This window comes from Triturus cristatus, chromosome 11 (genome assembly GCF_964204655.1).
Source record: "Triturus cristatus chromosome 11, aTriCri1.1, whole genome shotgun sequence".
NCBI classification, from domain to species: Eukaryota; Metazoa; Chordata; class Amphibia; order Caudata; family Salamandridae; genus Triturus; species Triturus cristatus.
This window is the reverse complement of record NC_140594.1, coordinates 544,549,356-544,570,876: the sequence shown is the minus strand read 5'-3', so window position 1 is coordinate 544,570,876 and position 21,521 is coordinate 544,549,356.

Genomic DNA, 21,521 nt, shown 5'->3' with positions numbered 1-21,521 from the left:
GAGAGAAGTAAAAGAATGTTGGAGTAATGAAAAGATAAGCAGCATTCACAATCAATGTGGAACTTATATAATTCCTTTCCATATAATATACATTTCAAGTGTTCGAAATTGTGGTAAAAAGCAGCAATTTCTGTGGCTTAGGTTCCAGCAGAGTCAGGTTTTAGAATTAGTGTCCTTCTGCTGTGTGAAGTATAGAAGATTTTCTGTATATGACTCTTGACCTTTTTTTCCCAAATCCTTTCAAGATTTGCAGAAGAATGTAAACCAATCGGTCCAAATTCATGCAGAAGAAATGCAAGCACAAAAATAGATTTATTGAGATATTTCTCTAAAAAAAATGTATTAGACAAGTCTTCTAACATATTTTTTTTGCTAGACAAATTTTGCAACATACTCAAAGTGTTATGTTTGTGAAGTGAGCAAAATACCCGGAGCAAAACGTACCTTTGGCATACCACTATAAATAACCTAAAATTAGCACAGCCAACAGCTCTCAGCTGGAAATGCCTACTGCTTTTTTCCAGTTGCGTGCTTACACATCACTGATGGATACACTCGCATGGCTAGCAATCTTTGAGTGGCTTTCAACTAAGGAAAACACATTTCACAATCACTCCCATTGTGTATGCATGAGTCATAATGCATGCAAACATGTGTGCAGCGACGCATACATGCGCATTTGTCATGATGCATTTGGCACATTTTTTATTTGCTGTTCTATCATTCAGGATAACAATTTTAGAACTACAAACAAATCAAAAGAAGTGCTTGTCTAGTGTAAAGAAAGGTCCAAGCAGCCCAGCAGCACTTTGAACTTTTCGAATTTCGATAAAAAAATAAAAAAAAATACAAAATAATATTGGAGGGCATGAAATGGGGTGGAACGCATTGTGGAGTGGGGTGAGTGACAAGAGAGCATAGGGGAATTTAAAAAAACAAATTACAATGAAATGTACACAAAATGCAGACAGAATGAATTGGGCATCCCAGGGAACTTTTATAGCTGCTGGGCCCTGAGAACAAAATAATATAAACATTAATTTAAAAATTCCAATGGGAGAGGGATGAGAAGTGCATGAAGCATCTGGAAGAGGGGAGAACAAAGGAGCACAGGGGTGTGTAGGGTAGAAAAAAGTTAGGGGACAGAGCAAGGAAACACATACACACCAATGGTGTCCTAGACTCCTCGAGAATGCAATGGACGAAGATCATTCATCCAAATAGAACAATGTGAGGTCAAAATGCCATTAAATCAAAAGCAGAGAAGTGAGACAGACAACAAAGGCATCCAGTCAGGAGAAAGGGGCTGACCCAAAGCCCACTGAAAGTATATGTTGCGTATGAAATGAAATTAAATGAAATGGAAGATTTATAATGTGCGACATAACACGGAGGTATCAAGGCGCTGGATACACCAGAAAACAGTAATTTTTAGAATGGTGCCATTAGTACAGGTTTTTAAGCGCTTCCTAAAGTGAAGCAGATTATGTTCGTTTTTCAGGCAAGTGGGCAGGGAGTTCCAAAGTTTAGCAGTGGTGTAGTAAAAACCTATGCCTCCACCCGTTCAAATTTGGAATAACGCCACCAATTCACTTGGCTGGAGACATAAATTGACTTTGGCTACCTCTTTGGAACTCGTAGAAGCTAGGTGAGCTGTGGCGAACAAAGGGCTTTGATAGGTGGGATCTGATCGGCATCTCAGCTGTCAAAGATATCTGGGGAAGGGAAGGGGTTAAGTCCTTCAGCACTCTTCAGAGCGAATATGAGCTGGGCAGATACCGAATACGTTCGCTATGCTCAGGTCTCACACTCACTCCACTCTTTGTTGCCTAAGGTTTCCGATCCTCCGGAGGCCTCTCCCCTGGAAGATAGTGTTTTAGACGGTGTTAGACCTGGCACCATTGGCGAGGGTCCCCCTTCCATTTTTCGCTGTTGTCTCCTCTGTTTTTGCTGGTAATAGATGCTCTGGGCGCTGTGCCACTGCCATTCAGGGCCACAGCGCGAATGCTCCCTGTGTAAAGATGACATGTGAATTGGCATATCTATGATTGGCTTATTTGGTTTGCCTGTTAGTCCCTAATAGCGTGGCCTGTGTGTGCCCAGGGCTGGTAAACCAAATGCGGCTGGTGGGCCTGCAGCGCTGGTTTGCGCCACCCACAGAAGCAGCTTGTAAAGTGTGTCTCAGACCTGCCACTGCAGTGTCTGTGTGCAGTCTAGAACTGCCATCTTGGATGTGAAGTGCACCCACTTCCAAGCCCCTGAACCTTCCCTTGGCACCATGTAAGCCACCCCAATGGTAGGGTGCATTGTATGTGTAAGGTAGGACATGCTCTGATGTGTGTAGCATGTCCTGGTAGTGAATTACACCCATTTCGTTTTTCACTACTGTAAGGCTACCTGTTCTCCATAGGACCGAATGTGAGGTTTGGCTATTACATTCTATAGTCCTAACTGACAATTTTACAAATTTAATATGCCTGAGCTCAGAATATTAAAATACATATTTTAGTGAAGTTTATTTTTATATTCTGTGTTTGAAAATACCACTTTTAGAAAGTACTTATTTTCTTGCCTAAGCCTTCCAGTGTGCTCTGCTGTTATGTGTAATGGCTTTCTGGTTTTGGAGGGACAGGGCAGGCTGAGTCAGACCTGGGTTGAATAGAGAGATCTGCATTGGAGTATGGGGAGGGGTAGCTCCTGGACCTGAATAGGGATGTGCCTGGCAAGGTGAATTCTGGCTCCACCTCCCACTCTGCGTCTGATGGCAGACCCCCTCTTTCTGAAAGGAAGGATGCAGCCTGGTAAACAAAGTGCTCCAGGGCTGGGCAGAACTGGTTCTGGCTGCGTTCAGTGACTTGTGACTCTTTAGAACAAAGTCTTTTGGGGTATAAATATCTGTGCTGAAACCCCTACAATTTGTATTGCTCCTGGACAACAAGTAGAACCTCTGTCCGTGTAACTGAAGGAATCTGCAGGAGAGGACTGTCCTTGTGCTTGTGTGCTGTTTCTTAGACTGGCCTGCAGTGGTTACTACTGGACTTGGAAGAAGAGGAAAAGGACTTTGAAGGAACTTTTATTTTTGCTACAGCAATCACCCAAGGGCTAGAAGAGAGCTAGCCTCCTGCTGGTGTCTCAGGCACATCAGACTCCACCACCAGCCTTCTGTTTCCTCCCAGCGAGGATTTCTATCTACAGGTGAGGCTCCTGTGAGTTCCAGGGCCTCTAGTTCTACTGTGGAGAAGAGAGTGCTGAAAATCGTAGCTAACGCCCGTTAGCGAGCCGCCACAGCTGAAGAGCGTAAGGGAAATCATCGCGCTGCTGCCGCTGAGTGCTCGCTACTGGAGCTCATCGCATCACACGTTTGCGGGTTGCCAAACGCTCGCTAACCCGAAGATTATCGCATCGCATGTTTGCGGGCCTCCAAGTGCTCGCTAACCAAAGATCATCGCATCGAGTTCATCGCTTCACGACATCGCAGCATGGACGCCGAGCGTTCACCATTTTCATCGCATCGCATCAGGATCATCGCTCCCTCGCGGGGCGCCATTTCTTTTCATCGCAACAGGATCGCGCACGCAACAGGCTCGGCGCATCATCCTCCCTTCGCGGCAAGGATTTCATCGCATCGCCGGCTTAGCGTGTAGCAGTTTGTCGCTTTGTCCTGCACACAGATCAGCGCATCATCCTCCCTTGCGGCAAGGATTCAACGCATCGCTGGTCACGCGTGAGGAAAATCATCGCTACAATTCCTTAGCGACATTTTGGTTGCTTTGCTACAGAATCCAGGTAGTTTGTGAGTAAAAGGGTCGCAGAGACCACTGCCTTGAACTGAACTCCTCTTTGCACACTTTGAACTATTTTTGCAGCATTTTAAAAGTAACCCTATTTTCTAGTACTGTGGCTTTTTTCTGTTATTGGTCTCGTGTAAAGTCTATATATATAAAGATACTTATTTTTTATAACTACTTGTGTGGTGTCCCTTTGTATTGTTCTTCACTGTGTTACTGTGTATGGTCATAAATGCTTCACACACTGCCTCTGAGATAAGCCTAGCTGCTCGTGCTATGTTACCACAGGGTTGAGCAGGGGTTATCAAAGGGTGTAGCCTGCTTACTCTGACTTAGGAAGAAGGGTCCCTACTTGGACAGTGGCCAGCCACTGCCAACTAGAGATCCCCATTTCTAACAGACGGCCACCTCCCCGACAAAACAATGTCACCAATATATAAAAAGTTAATCAACCACATGGCGGACCCCCTACAGACACTGCGGGATAAGTGGACTCAGGATGGAATAGAACTAGACGATGAGGACTGGCAGGCTGCAGTATCCTCCCCTAAAGAGGTGGCTATTCCGGCATGCTGGCGATTGGTGCAGCTTTAAATCCTTCATAGGATCTACATTACAGGGCCCGATTAATGCACATGGGATTTTCCAACTCTGGCAAATGTAAAAGGGGTTGCTGCCTCACTGGAACGTTCATGCACACCATCTGGGAATGCACATACATTAGTTCATACTGGCTCCAAATCCATGACAAAATCAATGAGGTGTTATGTGTCTCTCTCCGTCCGGAGGCGAGATGATGCATTTTGCATATTTGGGAGCCCACAGACCTGAACACTTCTCAAACGCAATGGGTCACACTGGGGTTCATGTTGGCCAAACAAAATATTGCTCAACTGTGGGGGGAGGCGCAACCGCCCACTCTGGAAGCTTGAGAAAAGAACATTGACTGGTGTATGTTTAGAGAAAAAAAGTATATGTGGCAAGGGGGTGTCCTAGGAAATGGTCCTGTATCTGGAATCCGTGCAATGTATAGAGGGGAGATCTGTGTACCGCCTCGAAGTATTGAACATGATGACCCGATATCCCCATGAAGTTCCTCTCTATGATGAAGTCAATGTAACCATCCACCCATGCGTACTGTAATGTGACACCAGTACTATATTGTTTTGCCGATGTGTGTTTCAATAAAAAGATTTATATATATAAAAAAAACTATGCCTCCCCATTTTACTTTTGAAATCTTGGGGATAGATAGGTTGCCACTGTTAGACGATCTTAGTGATCTGCCTGGGATGTAGGGTCTGAAGAGTTACAACAGTTGTTGCGGGCCCTTGCCATGTGTGGCCTTAAATGCAATACACAAGGCCTTAAACTGGATGCCCTTAATGATGGGCAGCCAAGGTAGCTCAAGTTGCTGTGGTGTGATTGATCTGGGATTCGAAGAGGAGAGCCTGGAATCAAACAGAACTCCAAGGTTCTTAACCTTGTCAGCTGGTGTTGAGGGAAGGCCCATGTGACTTGGCCATCAGCTGTCTGCCAAAAAGCATAACTTTCGTTTTTGAAGGGTTAAGTTTAAGACAGTTTGTCTGCATCCACTTCCATATTTGGCTCATACAGCTTTTGAACCGGGACACAGTGTCTGCGGACATGCTGTTAATGGACACTATGATTTGTGTTTCGTCCGCATAAGACACCAGCATGAATCCAAAGGTTCTTATCAGTTTGGCCAGCGGTGTGACGTTTAGATTAAAAAGAGTGGGGCTCAATGACGAGCCCTGAGGCACTACACAAGGGAGTGAGAAGTCCGGGGAGACAAATGGGTCAAGTGCCACTGATTCCCAGCGAGGCAAGACGTTCAACAACACGTTGTGATTGACAGTGTCGAATACCGCTGAGAGATTTAAAAGGATAAAGGTGGGAGCAGTGCTCCCACCTTTATCAAGGGTTAGCCTAAGTTACACCGTAGCTGTAATTAGGGTCAGTTTAGTGCTGTGGTGGGCCCGGAAGCCAAATTGCGAGTGGTCTGGGATATCACCTTCCTCGAGGAAGGTGGACAATTCCTTGTTTAGATATCTTTTTATAATTTTAGCAGGAAACGGTATCCTGGAGATCGGTCTGTAACTGAAGGGGTCATCCGGATCCAAATTTAGCATTTTCAGGAGTGGCAATATAGAGGCTCTTTTCCAGTCGGTGGGTAAGGCCTCCAAAGAGATCATAAAGTTAAAAATAGGCCAGAGAGCAGATGCCACGATTTCCGGGACCAGATGCAAAATTTTGGGAGGGCAGGGATCAGAGGGGGATCCTGACTTAACTAAGGAGATTCATTCGATAGTACGATCAAGTGAGATTGGCAGAAACATAGACAGTATGGTGGTCGGAGGGCTAGCTGTGTTAGCTTGAGGGGCTGTATTAGCACTTTTTATCTGTGGGTGCAGACAGATTTGCTTGGGGAATGAACGTGTCAAAGACTTGATTGACTTTATGTTGAAAGGCATTTGCTAGCTTGTTGCAGAATTGCTGGCTATTGCCATGACTTTGGATTGCAGGAACCTTGGAGAGTTTTTTACCGTAGCAAACAATTTTTTAGCACAGCCATTAGATGCTGCAATATTTTAAAATCAGATTTGGCTTTGAGAATGAGCTGCTGATAGATTTGCATAGCCAGTCTGTATTCTGATTTGGTTTGAGCATTGTTGGCTAACCTCCATTTCCTTTCAGGTTTCCTACAGGTCTGTTTTTGCTCTTCCAGAGACTTATTGAACCAAGGTTCAGAGCGGCTGGTTGGGACCCGTGTAGTTGGAGGGGTTAACTGCTACCCCACATGATGAATCTAGGAGTGATAGCTCATCACTGCCTCATCCAGGTTCACAGGGGTAGATTTGCGAGAGCCTAGGAGTGTCTTGCCTAATTCATCTTCCTCAATCTTATGCCAAGGCCGGGAGCTAAGAGCTTTCTTGGGTACATAGGTGGGCTTTTTAGGTGGTAAGCAAATTTTAAACAATACTGCTCTATAGTCTGACCAGATGAGTGGTAGGGCTTTAGGGGCATATGTATGAAAGGAAAAATTAGTCACAAACGCTGCGAATCGCAAAAAACAGCGTTTGCGACTGATTTTTCGCTATTTCATATGTATGACACACTTCCAAACAGAAAAATAAGAAATCGCTAAATTAGCGATTTCTTAGGCTGCGAAACAAGAAAACAGCGAATTTCCTAGCGAATACCTAATTTGTGATTTCTTAGCGTTGCGAATATCGCTAACAAGAAATTGCTAGCTAAGAAATCGCAAACACATGTATGAAAAAATCGCAATTTGCGATTTTACGAAATTCGCTATTTAAGAAATCGCTATTAACACCAATTGCTTGCAGGTGGTAAACTGGTGCAAGGTACAAAAACCAGCCCACAATGCAACGCACACACCCACAATGGCTGCAATGTACGTGATAGGCAGGAGGCTGCGTATTCGGGCCCTTGCACACAGGAGAATGAGACAGGAACGTATCTTCAGGCTGCGCATCACCTTGTTCCAGAACACTGAAGAGGAGATCTATGACAAGTACAGACTGCACCCACAGACCATAATGGACCTGATTGAGGAGCTGAAACCCCACTTGGAGCACCCTACTCGCAGGACACAAACAATTCCCACACATGTGCAGGTCCTGTGCTCCCTGCACCTCCTGGCGTCAGGGAGTTTTCAACGGGTCATATCGGAGGTTGGTGGGGTGTCACAGAGTGCACTTTCGCGCTTCTTCCATGCCTTCCTAGATGCAATGCTACTGAGGCTCTCACATCACATTTACTTCCCCACCACCCAACAGGCATTACAGCAAACGATACTGGACTTCTACCAGATTGCACGTTTCCCCCACGTCATTGGCTGCATTGACGGGACCCATGTGGCCATCACACCCCCAGCAGAAACTGAATATGTCTACAGGAATCGGAAATGCTACCATTCCCTCAACATACAGATTGTGTGCAACGCTAAGTATCACATCACAGACATCGTAGCCAAATACCCCGGCAGTACACATGACTCCTTCATCTTCCGACACAGTGGAATACATAGACGTCTGAGTGCTGGAGAGTTTGGGGAGGGGTACCTGCTCGGTAAATACATTGCACACATCAATACATCCACTACATCAGTTGAGGGGGGGGGACATTGACTCACCTATTGTGTTTTTTTCCATGCAGGTGACAGTGCCTATGCAGTGCGCGACTTCATCCTGACCCCATACCTGGATCCTGCAAATGCAAGTGAGAGGAGCTACAACAGGGCACACAGATCTACACGCTGTGTCATTGAGCGAACCTTCGGAATCCTGAAGAGCCGCTTCAGATGCCTGCATAAGAGTGGAGGCGCACTGCAATACAGCCCTGAGACCTGCTGTAAAATCGTGGCAAGCTGTGCAATGCTACATAACATGGCAATGAGGAAAGGCACCACAATTGATGTGACCGATACAGACACATCGGATGACGAGCGCCCTGCTCCCCCTGCCAGACCAGCACCAGGAGTTGGGGCAGCTGCTGGACGCCAGAGACGGACTGAGATCACACGAAACTATTTTTAGGTGAGTATTGAGGAAATGAGACTACAAAGCCTGATGATGTGTCAAGTGTTTAATCACACTTCACATGAAAGAAATTGTAATTGTCCCCAGCACATGTTGTACACACAGTGCAGAGAAGGCACAAGAAATAGGGCAAACAGCCTTTTGCGGGTTAATGCACCCGTGTTGCAGTCAGTGTCCCCGCAGATGATCACCTCCGTCGGTGCCGTCCAGGGTGAGTGCCCCCCATGGTGCGCCCTTGGCCTGCTACCTGTCTGCCACTGCGGCGTCTTTCACCTGGCAAGGTTGGAGTGATGCTGCTGCGACTCGATGTGTCCTCACTCTCAGCAGAGGCCATTAGTGCGCTGCCACCAGCATTGGCTGTCTGCAGCTGTTCCACAGCAGTGGTCACCTGCGCCAGCCCTCGTGCTATGTCCTAGCAGCAATGTGCCATGTCCACCTGCATGGTTACGCTTCTGCGTGTGAGTGCGCTGGTGGTGGTGCAGAGGCGGTTGACTGCCTTAGTATAATTTTGTAGCCGTGCATTGGCACGTCGTCCAGCCCTGTCATTGGCAGCTTGGGTGTCCCTCAAAGTGGCACAGAGCTCTTGTATTGCCGCTACCATGTTGCGATTGTCCTGATGTATGCGGCCTAGCTGGCGATTAATTGACCGCATTGCCTTGCTTTGCAGGCGCTGTTCCTGCATCATGCACTGTTCCAAGCCGGAGAACACGGTGCCTTCTCCTTCTGTTGCAGTGCTGCTCCTGGGCCTTGACCTGGAAATGGCCTGTTCCCTTTGCCTTGGTGTTGGTGCGTCATGACGGGGCATGTCTGTCACACCCTGACTCCCCTCTCTCCTGTCGGTGTCATCGCCTGTTGCTGGGACTTCGTCCTCAAATGGAGGCAGTGGGGGCACATGTGCGTGCTTCCTGCGCTGAATTGGCTGCTGCTCTGTCTCATCGCTGGAGTCCGCAGGGTCTGCAGGCTCCTCTCCCTCTGCGCTGTCTTCTTGTGGCATGCCGTGTGCTGTGGATGTAAAGGGGACTTTATGAGTTTGTGTTACTGTCTGCATGTGGCACTCAATAAAGTTACAAATCTTTGACGGCTAACCTCTGACACATTTCTATTCAATGATCCCCAAAACACATATGTTGCATTTAATTGTGATGGTGTCATGGACACACAGTCAGACACAGTACTACGAGTCCCATGATGCATTGCTGGGTGTGCTATAAGACCTGGGCTGGATTGGCATGTTGGGCGTTTACTATGCGCATTTGGGGGAGTGTGCAAGGGATGGTGAGGAGTGCAGGGTGATTTGGCATGCATCTTACCTTGTCTGCTGGATGAGGGGTTGGAGCTGTCTATTGCAGCCACACCACCAACGCTCTCAGGCAGGAGGGTAGACTCCACGAGCTCCTCATGGGGGGTTGGCTGCTCTGCAGTGGATGGTCCTCCTCCAGTCTGATTGGCATCCTTGAGTCTGGCTGCCACCCTCTCCTTGGACCTCTGGTGCATATCATACCACCGCTTGCGCAGCTCCTCGATGGTGCGTGTGGTGACTCCAACAGCATTCACCTTGCTCTGTATTTCCAGCCAGATTTTCCTCTTCCTGGCCTCTGGGACTTTGAGTGCCTTCTTCCCAAACAGGAGCTCATGGCTGCAGACCATCTCCTCAATGAGGACCTCCTGCTCCTTTTCTGAAAACTTGTGTTTTCTCTTTCTTTTTTCTGCATCTTTGCCCTGCTGGTTTTGTTTGGGATCCATTGCTGGTTGCTGTCTCCAGGAAAGCCTCCTCACACTCCACAAGCAGCCTCTGGGTGTGGCTCAGGTGAGCAGGTGCAGGCAATCAGTACAGTTTCCTGTTTGTGATGTCATCAGCCTGCACCAGGCTTGCAGATTCCCGTTTTTGCGATTTCTTATTTAGCGAATTTCACTATTAAGAAATCGCAATACGGGATTCTGCGAATTATTTGCGAGTTTTAAGGAATCGCAAATGATTAGCGATTTATTTTATACATCCCGTTTAGCGAATCTGATTTTGCGAATCGCAAAACCTCGCAAATTAGGATTCGCTAAAGGGGAGTTTGATACATATGCCCCTTATTCCATAAAAGGTTAGGGTGGTCTGAAAAGATTCCATCAAGGCAGTGAATTGCTCCCTTAACCATTTGATTGAATCCTACACTAGTCATATGATCTAAGAGGACCTCGGTATCTGTGTCTGTAGAGTATTGGAAACAATAGGTCTCCCTCCAGATAGGGAAAACTGTCTGTAGCTGAGAACTAAAAATCAAACACGAGACACAAGACTGTAGACTTTCCCACACTTCCTAGAGGTATTGGTGCACATATTGCTTCGTACATACATGCATCACTTTTTGAAAGGCATAGAAAGCATCAAGGACAATACTAAGAGGTAGTAGAGATGCCTATCAGAAAGCCAACTAATTGCACATTTGCAAGAGTGGCAAAATACATGAAAGTAGATGAGAAATTGCTTCTAGTCACTGTATTTATGACTTAATGTAAGACATTGTGAACGTTATACATATTGTACAGGGTTTGAATGTGCTGTGCAGATCTACTTAGCTGCTCTCATAAAACTGCTTCACATAAAAAAGATTGATGACACAACTGCTCAACAGACTGTCTCAGAACAATCATGCCACTCCTATCACACTCACTCTACACTGGCTCCCTGTCTGGAGTAGAATTATGTTTTAGGCCATGTTGAGCACGCACAGGGCCATTCATTAGAGACCCCTTGATTCCCTGGCGTTCAAATCGAGGTGGAACTCTCACTGACAAGTGATTCACTCTGCCCATTGTGCCTTGCTCCATTTACCCAAGGCTTGAAAGCCTCTTTAGAGGATGGCACGTTGTCGATTATGGTTGCAAAAACCTAAAACTCCCTACGTCTTGCACTGTGCGTCCAATCCTTTTTGATTAGAAAGCACCTTCAGATGTGTTTCCGTGAACAATAAGCCTCATCTGTGTGTGTTTCCCACCCTTTGTTTTAACTTTGTGAGGTGCTTTGTTTGCTGTGTTTCAGTCTGCACCAAAAAAGCTTAGTGGACAAGCTCCATACAAAAATAAATATCTTTATATAAGGTAATGTAACGTGATAGATTACATTAGATTGATATGATATCAATCTATCATATGATATATGATAGATTGCATTCCCTAAAATTACAGCCTTTTTTGGCGGAACACGTTCTCTTGGGTTTCTGTGGATTCTAGAATCTCAGAATGTGGAATTAAATAACATTTATTATTAGTTCAATTAGGGCCAGTGTCGGTTTTGCTCTTAATAGCACCACTCAATCTCTAAACAAGACCAGAAGTCTAGCAGTTCATTATAATTCATTATTAAATAAATAAATGAAAGTGCAGGAAAATACCAAAATATTAATCTACTATTTACTGCTCAGTGGTTATCTTGATTTTAATATTTTCAGGGCCATCGGATTTATGCGATTGTGTGGCCGTGGCGAGTTTCACTTAATTATAGATTTGCCACATGTGTCACATAATCTATCATCTACCTCATAATTTGCAGATCGTAACCTACAAAAATAATTGTTTCTAGCTCAAATGGTTCAAAAGTTACTAAAAATGCAGTGACAAGTGTTGCTGCCCACTGGAAGGCTCTTTTGCAAAACTGAAATGGTCACCTTTCTGTTGCCTATTGATATATTTGGGTGTTAAACTAATGAGGTGCAACCAATAACCAGACAGTGTTACCAAGTTTAACAAATGTCCAAATAATGAAGTAGTACTATTACAAAATGTGCCACATTATGATGCATAATTTGCATTTTCTTGCTGCATAATTCACTAAAACCTGCTGCATAATATAGCCCTCTCATGACACAGAGGCCCTGCTTATAGTAGAAGAACATAAATGGGCATAATCTCATCATTCATCTAACCTCTGAGTACCCAAAAATATTAGGAACAAAGAGTCCTGAGGCCTGAGGAAATCTCTGTCCCAAGACTAATCAATGCATTCAACTGAGGATTCACAGCCATCCACATTTGCACTGGAGCACATCCCATCATTAGGAATGGTTTCTGGTCGTAGTAATATTAATGTCTACATTGAAGCGAAGTGTGATATAGTGAAGTGATGTGTGATAATAGTGATGTTGAATTCTTCACACAAATGGTGCATGATGATATTGGCTTCAAAAGATTGTGTATAATGATACTGAAATTAGAGTCATCACAGGGAAGAGTTATTATGTTGGTTTCAAGGATTAGGCTTCTCATTGTGTAGAATGATGATGTAGGCATGTAATTATGTGTTAAAGTCCCAACAGAGATAGTGTGCAATAATGTAGGTGTTAATGTCACCTCAATGATAGTGTGTGATGATCTCTGTTTTAGCCCCTTCCATGCGGGGGTAATTTCCCCGCGGTGCGGGGGGAGGGGGGGCGGCAGCGGTGGCGCTGTGCTCGTGACGAGCCCAGCTCATCATGAGGCACAGTGGAGCTGTGCTCATGACAAGCTGAGCTCGTTATGACCCCGCCCACTGATTGATTCTCCCGCACAGGCAGGGAATCAACCGCGCGTGGGCGGGACGCGACGGTTATGATGAGCCCAGCTCGTCATGAGCACAGCTCCACTGTGCCTCATGACGAGCTGGGCTCATCATGAGCACCGAAGTGGTTAAGGTCCCTACAGAGATGGTGCGCACTGATATTGCTGTTAAGGTCCCAGCACACATGGGGGCATATTTATCACAGAGTTGCATCGCTTTTACACCACACAATTGGGCATAAAAGTGAAGCAACCCTTAAGTCAAATTTAGCAAGACATACAAGGCCACCTTTCGTGGCCCTGAGTGGCTTGATAAATCAGGAGTATTGCAGCGCAAATCACTGCCTTGCATCACTCTGCCATAGGTAGGCGATTCATGAGTGGTGTGTGGGTGTTCCTGTGTGTTAGTCTTGGCCCTTTTTGCAGGGTCATCCCTGAACTTTTTCCCTTCCTCCTGGTATTTTTTCTGACCTAGTGTTTGTGGTTTTAGGATTCTGAGCACTTTATCACTGCTGTCCAGTATAATATGCATGTGCTCTATATGGAAAACATGGTAAGATTGGTCTACACCTGTTTGGCTTATTTAATTTACCTATCAGTCCCTTGTAAAGTGGTATCTCATATACCCAGGGCCAGTAAATTAAATGCTACTGGTGGGCCTGCAGCGCTGATTATGCCACCCACCAAAGTCAGCCTTTCAAGCCTGTCTCAGGCCTCTGCCATTGCAGGGCTTGCGTGTGCAGTTTAGTGCCGCTGTAACGTGGCACATAAAGTGGGTGCCACGTCTGTGACTCCCGTTTTACTATATATCAGTCATCCCTAAGGTAGGCCCCTGCTAGCCCTATGGGAAGGGTACGCTGTAGGTAAAAGGTAGGTCATGTGTCTTAACTGTGTGGCATGTCCTGGTAGTGACAAACAGCCATTTTGGTTTCTCACTTCTGTGAGGCTGCCCTCTCAGAGGAATGTATTAGGGATACCCTGATATGTGCTTCAGTGGTAATTCCTGACATGAGAGGAATAAAGTGGTCAAGATTGGTATGTTTGGAATACTGGTAATAAATGCTGCGTAATGGTGTTTAATGGCAGATTTATTATCATTATTTTAGAAATGCCACTCTTAGAAGTGGGCATTTCTGTGTGCTATGTGTTTTTGGGCCTGCCTGTTGTGTATTGCATGTCTGGCCCTGGAGTGACAGGGGCTGGGGAGAGGCTGTGTGAGTCAGCGCAAGGCTGAATAGGCCAATCTGCATTTGGAGTGGTGGGAGGAGTAGCACCTAGGCCTGAATAGGACCGTGCCTGCCTTCCACAATGCTGGATCTGCCCCCCTGTGGTGTTTCTGGCGCCAGAGCCTACACTGACAAAGGAGGTGTTTGTGCACCGTAAATAAAATATTTAGTGCCCCTCAGGACTGGTTTGGAGTGGGCACAGAGCCCTGTGCTATGGGAAGAACAAAGAAGACATGTGGTATAACTATTGGGGCTGTGACCCCATGAAAGTGGTGTACTGCTTGGTGTTTACTTGGGGCTGGCAGCTTGCCGAACTGCCAGGAGGAACCACCGCTGGGGGACTGACCTGCTGCCCTGCTTGGCGGCTGAAGGGTATGCATTTTCTGTCCAGGAGCCCCATTGTGCAGGCCTGCCTGTGCCAGCTCTGCCTTTGCCCCTCCTTTGAGGAAAAGCGCTACCTGCTCCCTGCTGGTATCAGGAAGTGGGAGACAGGCGGAGGGCTGTATGTCTTGGTGAGTTCCCTGGGCCTGATGCACTTTAAGTTGCTGTGCTCTGGTGGTGTCTTGCCGTGGGAGATACTGAGCACAAAGAATCGCCCGTGCTGACATGGCAAGCACATCGTGAGCGCTTTGTCGTTATTTCTCCAGAGCCAGAGACAGGGGCTCCTGTAGCCTTTGCGGCGAAGAGGTAGCCTCCAACGTGCCAAGGAAGTCAGGCAAGACGACCCTGACTGTGGGTGGGAGCAGGCACCAAGGGCCAGACGTGGCCATTGCCAGAAGTCAGGCAAGCTTGTGCCTGGGGGAGGGCGGGGCTCCCGTGTGCCGGGGAGGGTGGGGCTCCCGTGTGCCGGTGAGAGCCCTGCGTGTTGCCCAAAGGAGGAGACGGAGCCTCACAGGCTCCCTGTTGAAGTTCTTCTTGGGGGCCAGTTGGAGGTAAACGAGGAGGCCGGAAGCGAGGCATGTTGGTGCCTGACGGTAGGCTGGGCTCTCTGTGCTGAGTAGGATAGCCCCGCGTGCCTGCCATTGACGATTGAGCCTCTTAGGCTCACAGACCACATGGAAGAGGACCGGAGCCTCAGTAACCCCCCAGTGGCCGTATCTGTCCTGGTGTTCTCGCAGCAACAAGAGAAGCCTCGGAGAGTGGAGCTGGGAGGGCACACTGTTGGTGCCTGCTTGTTTTATCTCACTGCGAAGAGGAGCCCCAGTGAGGGCGGCTCACAAGGCACACTGTTGGTGCCTGCTTGTTACCCAGCTGCACCACCAGATCATGGGCAGCTGTAATGTGGGGGGCATAGTTGTGTCAAGGAGAAGACACGGATGAGTACACCCTCGCGCCCATTTCGGTACCAGACCATTGGGGCCAGTACTCTGCTGCATCAGCAGCCTGGTGGCTAGATACAAGGCCACACACTAGGAGAGCCCTGACTTTGGGACCGAGGGCATTATGGGGATGACCAAGACAGGTCCTAGAGGAAGGCCAGTTGGCTTGGAGATCACCTTGTGCTCTGGTGGGTATAACGCCCTAAGGTGGTATGTGCACCTCCTGAGTGTTACTGTGTTCCACTGGTAATTTAGGATGTATGCCTAAGATGTGATGCATAATGTGTTCATGCTACCTGCAATGTTACCAGTAAATTTACTGGTTGTGATTTTTGCTACTTGTGTGTTCCAATGGTGATGTCAGTGGCCTGATTGGCCCTGTAATGTAGATAATCCCCTGTAAAGTAATACCTAGTGCCAGGTGGCACTGTGTATATATGTGATTACGGTCTAATGTGTTTTATGAGTAATACAAAGTCTATTTTGATATAACCTTGTGTGGAGTTTCTTTTGGAGGGTGCCTAGTGTATCGCTGCTGTGTGAGTGTGTTGTGCAAACGCTTTACACATTGCTTCTGGGATAAGCCTGACTGCTCGTGCCCCGCTACCAAGAGGGTGAGCAGGGTTATCTTCAGCCTGCAACTCCCTAGCCCTGACTAGAGTGGTGGATTCTGCCTGGCTTAGGCGCATGCCCTAGACAACCAGAAATCCAATTTTTAACACCATGCAACACCCATGGATTCCCAGAAATACCATTACTGACAGTCCTGGGAATGCGTCAAAATGGTATGCCTCCACAGGTGAGGCAAAATGAGGAGAAATATCTATTTTTCTATGGGTTTTTTAATCTTTCTAAGCTAAGTGTGCTGCATTCAGCAACACACATAGAAAGATGAAAATCCCTTAGAGGATGGTGCGTGGCCAAGAGATCTGACACGATCCTGCCGGTGTAGAACTCGTAACTGACATCTCACCACATCCGGATGATCCCTAGACACCCTGCGACAACACCCACAACATCTGTGGCCAAGAGACAACCCCCAGAGCAATCACATGATCGGGAGGAGCATATCGGGATGCACGGCCTATGCCGCACTTGCGAGCAGCGTCCTGCAGTAATACCGACCTAGCAGCAGACAAGCTTATCGGAGCCCAGCCGAGCAAACGTGACACGCCCACCGACCCATTACAAGGGAGACAACGAATGAAGGTGAGATTAGCAGAGAAGTCTTCCGGGCCCCTGCTAACATATACCCCATCAACGGCCCCACGAGAAAACTGTGGACATGGGACAACACCTGGGATGGGCGGTTGTGAGTGCAATGACTGCTGGGCTACAGAGCATGTTCAACACACAGTAGCTCTTGACTACTCCCCAAGAGACATTGGCAAAGATACACCTCCTACTCCACTCAACAAATGTTAATCACGTGGACTCGATCCTACAGGACCACAGTCCCAGGCTCCTAGATCCTCTATCCGGCCTACCTCGAACCATCATAAATAAACCAGTCACGCAGTGGAGGCTAGTGAGGATGAGGGAACAGCACCCATTAGAGGGGGAGAGGTAACCTAATCTGTGGAAGTGGCCAGGCGAGGTCCAGGTGTGGCCTGTAGCTGATGTGACCCCCCTAAGCACCTGCAAAACATCCTCAAACCTGGACATTGGCCAGTCCCATGTATATTAACAGACTGTCCTCTGAGAGCAATAACCTCAGATGCTTAAGACGCAGAATCTCAAGATTACCATAGAAGCCCTGTCCACCTGCTTTGTCATAGAGTGCGCCCACAGAGCACTAACAGCGAAGCCTCCCTTGGGTGCCAGACAGCGTCCAGTTATCGCACGTATCCTCAACTTCCATGACCAAGCCTCCATACTGCAGCATGCCAGGATACAAGCCGCCCTCAACTTAGAGTCTCACAGGATAATGATACTTCTAGACTACACCAAACTGGTACAACAACAGCGACAATCCTTTCCCACAGCAAAAGGGCGCATCAGAGATTTGCCAATTTCATATAACTTAGAGTCAGCCACAAAAATTGTAACTTGTTCTTTCCTACTTCGGAAGAAGTGTTCCAGTGGACAGATGAAATTTGCCCTGTCAAGCCACATACGCCTCCACCCCATGATTTAGACTCATCATCCGAAGACCCATGCCTCAATCAGAACACTAACAAGCATTGGCATTGCCAATAGGTCTCGCCTTTGGGACCTTATAAGTGTTTAGCCATGCAACAGTTGATGATCTTGCACCAAGGATATTGTGCTGCAGAACTAAATACTTATAAGGTTTCCAAAGCGAGACCTATTGGCTATGCCAATGCTTGTTGAAATAGGGTACATAAATTAATGGGGTAATGCTGCAACTCGGTGCTCTTTTGAACAGGGGTAAAATAACCCACGTAAGTGATGTGTTCAGCCTTCCCCACAGCTGTATATTTCACATTAGTCCCGAGAATTCACTGCACAGTCCCCATGTGCGACTTGTGAGGGGCAGGCTCCAGCCTGGCAGGACTACTATTGCAAACGTATTTTCTGCCACCGACCGCGCGCTCTGATAACTCGGAAATCTGAAGGATGCAGGCAGCGCTAGCGTTCCCGAGGAGCTAAGGCAGGAAGGAGGGGGCGGGGCCGTTCTAAATGGGATCCTGTCCCGGCATAAAACGTGGGCGGCCGTGGTTTAGATAACACAGGCCCTGCTGCGTTAACCACGGTTCGGTGTGAGTCAATGAAAGGAGTGGAGCTACTCTTCTGACGGAGCGGTGAAAGGACAACTAAAAGAGTCAGGACTGACAGGAAGTGAAGTACTAAACCAAACGTTAGCTAAACCAATAGAAACAAAGAATAAAGAAATAAACTGCAGAGAACGAGAGGGAAAAGAAAAGAGAAGCGACGGATGGAAGCTAAGTTAAGTGTCCAGGAAAAGAGGCGAACTAAAGTGGAAAGTTTGTAATCAGGAAAGGGTGCGTACAAATAATTGAACGCGAGGCTCAGAGAACAGAGGGTGTAAGAAAGATGGCAAAATGAGTGTGATATGAACAAGCAAAAAGACAGACAAAGAAAGATTTGAGGGAGAGAAAGAGGAAAGGAGGAAACGTGTGACAGGGATATGAAGGCAGCGTAAAGAGCAAGCAATAGTTCACTTTAACAAAATATCAAAGGAAATAAATGAGAGATAAACCTTAAAAAGAGAAAGAGAGCAAAAGCATCACGAGCCAGCAGGAGAGGGATAGTAAGAGCAAAAATATAGACAAGCGCTAGTAATGTTGCCAGTTGTGGGTGTGCTGGCAGAGGAGGCTGGGTCTGCGCAGCAAAGCGGCCATGCAGCCGCGAAAATGAAAGTGATCGTGATCAAAGCGGCCGTGCGGCCGCGAAAGTAAAAGTAAGCGCGGCGCGCGCGCCCGCGCACATGCACTGTAGCTTTAGGCCACGGCAGCACTTTGTAAAGCCCAGATATAAAATGTCTCTTCGAGCCTTTGGCTCGCGAGACCTAAAAAGGACAAACAAAGACACCGGTCGAGATCATCCGGGCACTCTAGCTTGTGGGGAGATGGACAACCTGCATCACTTGGCAACTGATCAGGGCGCATGTTACAAAATCAGAATCTTAAAGTACAGGACACGCCATAACTGTATATGTCAGACAAGCCTCTAACCATGCCAGCACTAAACATATCTGCCACACTTGAGTAGACCATCTAGAGCCTCCTGTGACAACTGCCAGGGATGGGATGTTATGGGAACCATTGGAGGGTTTCAGCCCTCACCCCCCGTTGGGGTGGGTGGTTGGGACTAAAGACTCAGTTACAGGTTCTGTTTTTTGTATTTGTTAACACTGCGCACTCATTGCACCGACTTTGTGATGCCCTCAATATCTACACCCCTAGTCATTCACCCTACACGCCTAGATGACAACCCAGAATAGACAAACTCAAATTGGTGAACTTGATATAGTATCATGGAATGTGCAAGGCATACTAGATAATATCAAGCGGGGCCGTCCTTAAACAAGCGAAATGAACAGGTGTTGACATCCTACTTTTGCAGGAGACCCACCTACTGGGGATGAAAGCTCCATGACTAGCTCGCGTTTGCTTTCTATATGTATTAAATTCAGGGTTCGCCAGAGGGTTCAGAGGGGTTGCAATACTTAGCCAACATAGAATCCCATTCACACACACCCGCACATGGGCTGAAACACTGGGCAGATACCTCTTTGTTCAGGGCACGATCTGCGAAGAACATATAGAACTAGGTGGCGTATATGCCCCCCCATAACATTTATTTAGCGTATTATCGACATCTGCTGCTTTATAACCGACACATTTGCCTTAATTGACTGAGACTGGAATGATGTCATTCATCCAGAACATGACAGATAGAGACACACTACCCGGCATAGTTAACGGCTCATTCCCCAGACTAGACTATATATTTCTTACCACTGAACAAACCCATTGAATATCCTGAGCAGAGATTATGCCTAGAGACCTATCCATTATTCCCCTTTTAGATTACTACTACGAATCGGCTCCAAATGATTCCCACTCCGCTGGCGGCTCTAGCCCTGGCATTTGCATAATCCATCATATAAAACCAGCCTACGTAAAGCACTATTCAATTGCGTCTCTTTTAACAAAGAAACAACTCCCTCTGCCACAATACTTTGGGAAGTAATGAAACCAACTATCCGGGGCTTCGACATTAGCCACTGCACCAAAGCGCAACGTCTGAAAAAACAAACATTGCTACGAATAAAAGCACAAATCATAGCTACTGAAACGAGATGCAGGGAGCGAGACGGTATCAATGCCTGTACATAATTAGGTACTCTGAAACAACCATATCACCATGTATTGCTAGAGGAGGCCAAATGTGCTTCGCAAGCAACACAAAGTAGGATATATCAATGGGGAGACAAATCCGAGAAACCCCTACACAGACTGTATCAACACACCCTGAAACCGGTTCGGAGACCAGCAATTAAATCGCAAAGCAACAAAAAGCTTACAGATCGAATAGAGGTAGCCCACTACTTCATTTAACTTTATCAAACCTAATATACTGCACACAAAGTCCTCACAGAATGCCAGATAGAAGATTTCTTTCGATACATACCGTCTTGGGCATTGTCAGATGTAGCACATGAATCGCTAGAAACCCCCATTATACTCACAGAATTAACTTCTGCCGTTTCAGAAATGACACTCAGGAAAACACCAGGACCTAACGGAATCTCATGCAATTTTTTTTAAGCATTTATGTCCATATTGGGGCCACAATACTTATACAATTAGTGAATGCATGCCTCCCAACTAGAGACCTGCAGAAATTGTAGTTTTTTTTAAACCAGGGCGCCCACTTAAACTTTGCTCATCCTATAGGACTATCACTCTTTTAAACCTGGAAGCCAAACTGCTTGCAAAAGTGCTGGTGAATAGATTGATACCCCACGTTCGGGACCTGATCCACCGAGGCTAGGCAGGCTTCATGCCATATAGGGCGACTTGACACAACATACGCCGAGCACAAATGCAATTGCCGCAGTGGACCGATTAGATAGACCCGCGGCTTTACTTCTTGTAGATATCAACAAGGCCTTTGACTCGATCAGCTGGACTTACATGTTCATACTGCTGGAACCCTTGAATATGGGCCCCCAATTCATAGTGTATGTGCAGCTACTATACACAACCCTCACAGCATCCGTTAGAGTAGCTGGCTCAGTTTCAACCCAATTCCCAATCAGACGAGGAGCCAGACAGGGATGCCCCCTCTTCCACCTTTTATTCTTATATCTTGCTATAGAGCCCCAGGCCACCTGGGTAAAGCGTGACATACTTGTGCATGGCTTTCAATGGATGCCGGAGATAACAGACCCCATAGCCTTGTATGAGGATGACGTCCTATTTTTCTTCACTTATCTCCATAGGTCTTGCCCCAGACTTCTCCAGATAATGTGTATCTTTGGTGAAACATTGGGCTTACACATGAATAAGCAGAAATAGTTGGTCTGGGTGCTGAGGGGGACCTTGGAGAACGGCTGATGGGCGGAAGAACTCATGCAAGTAACAA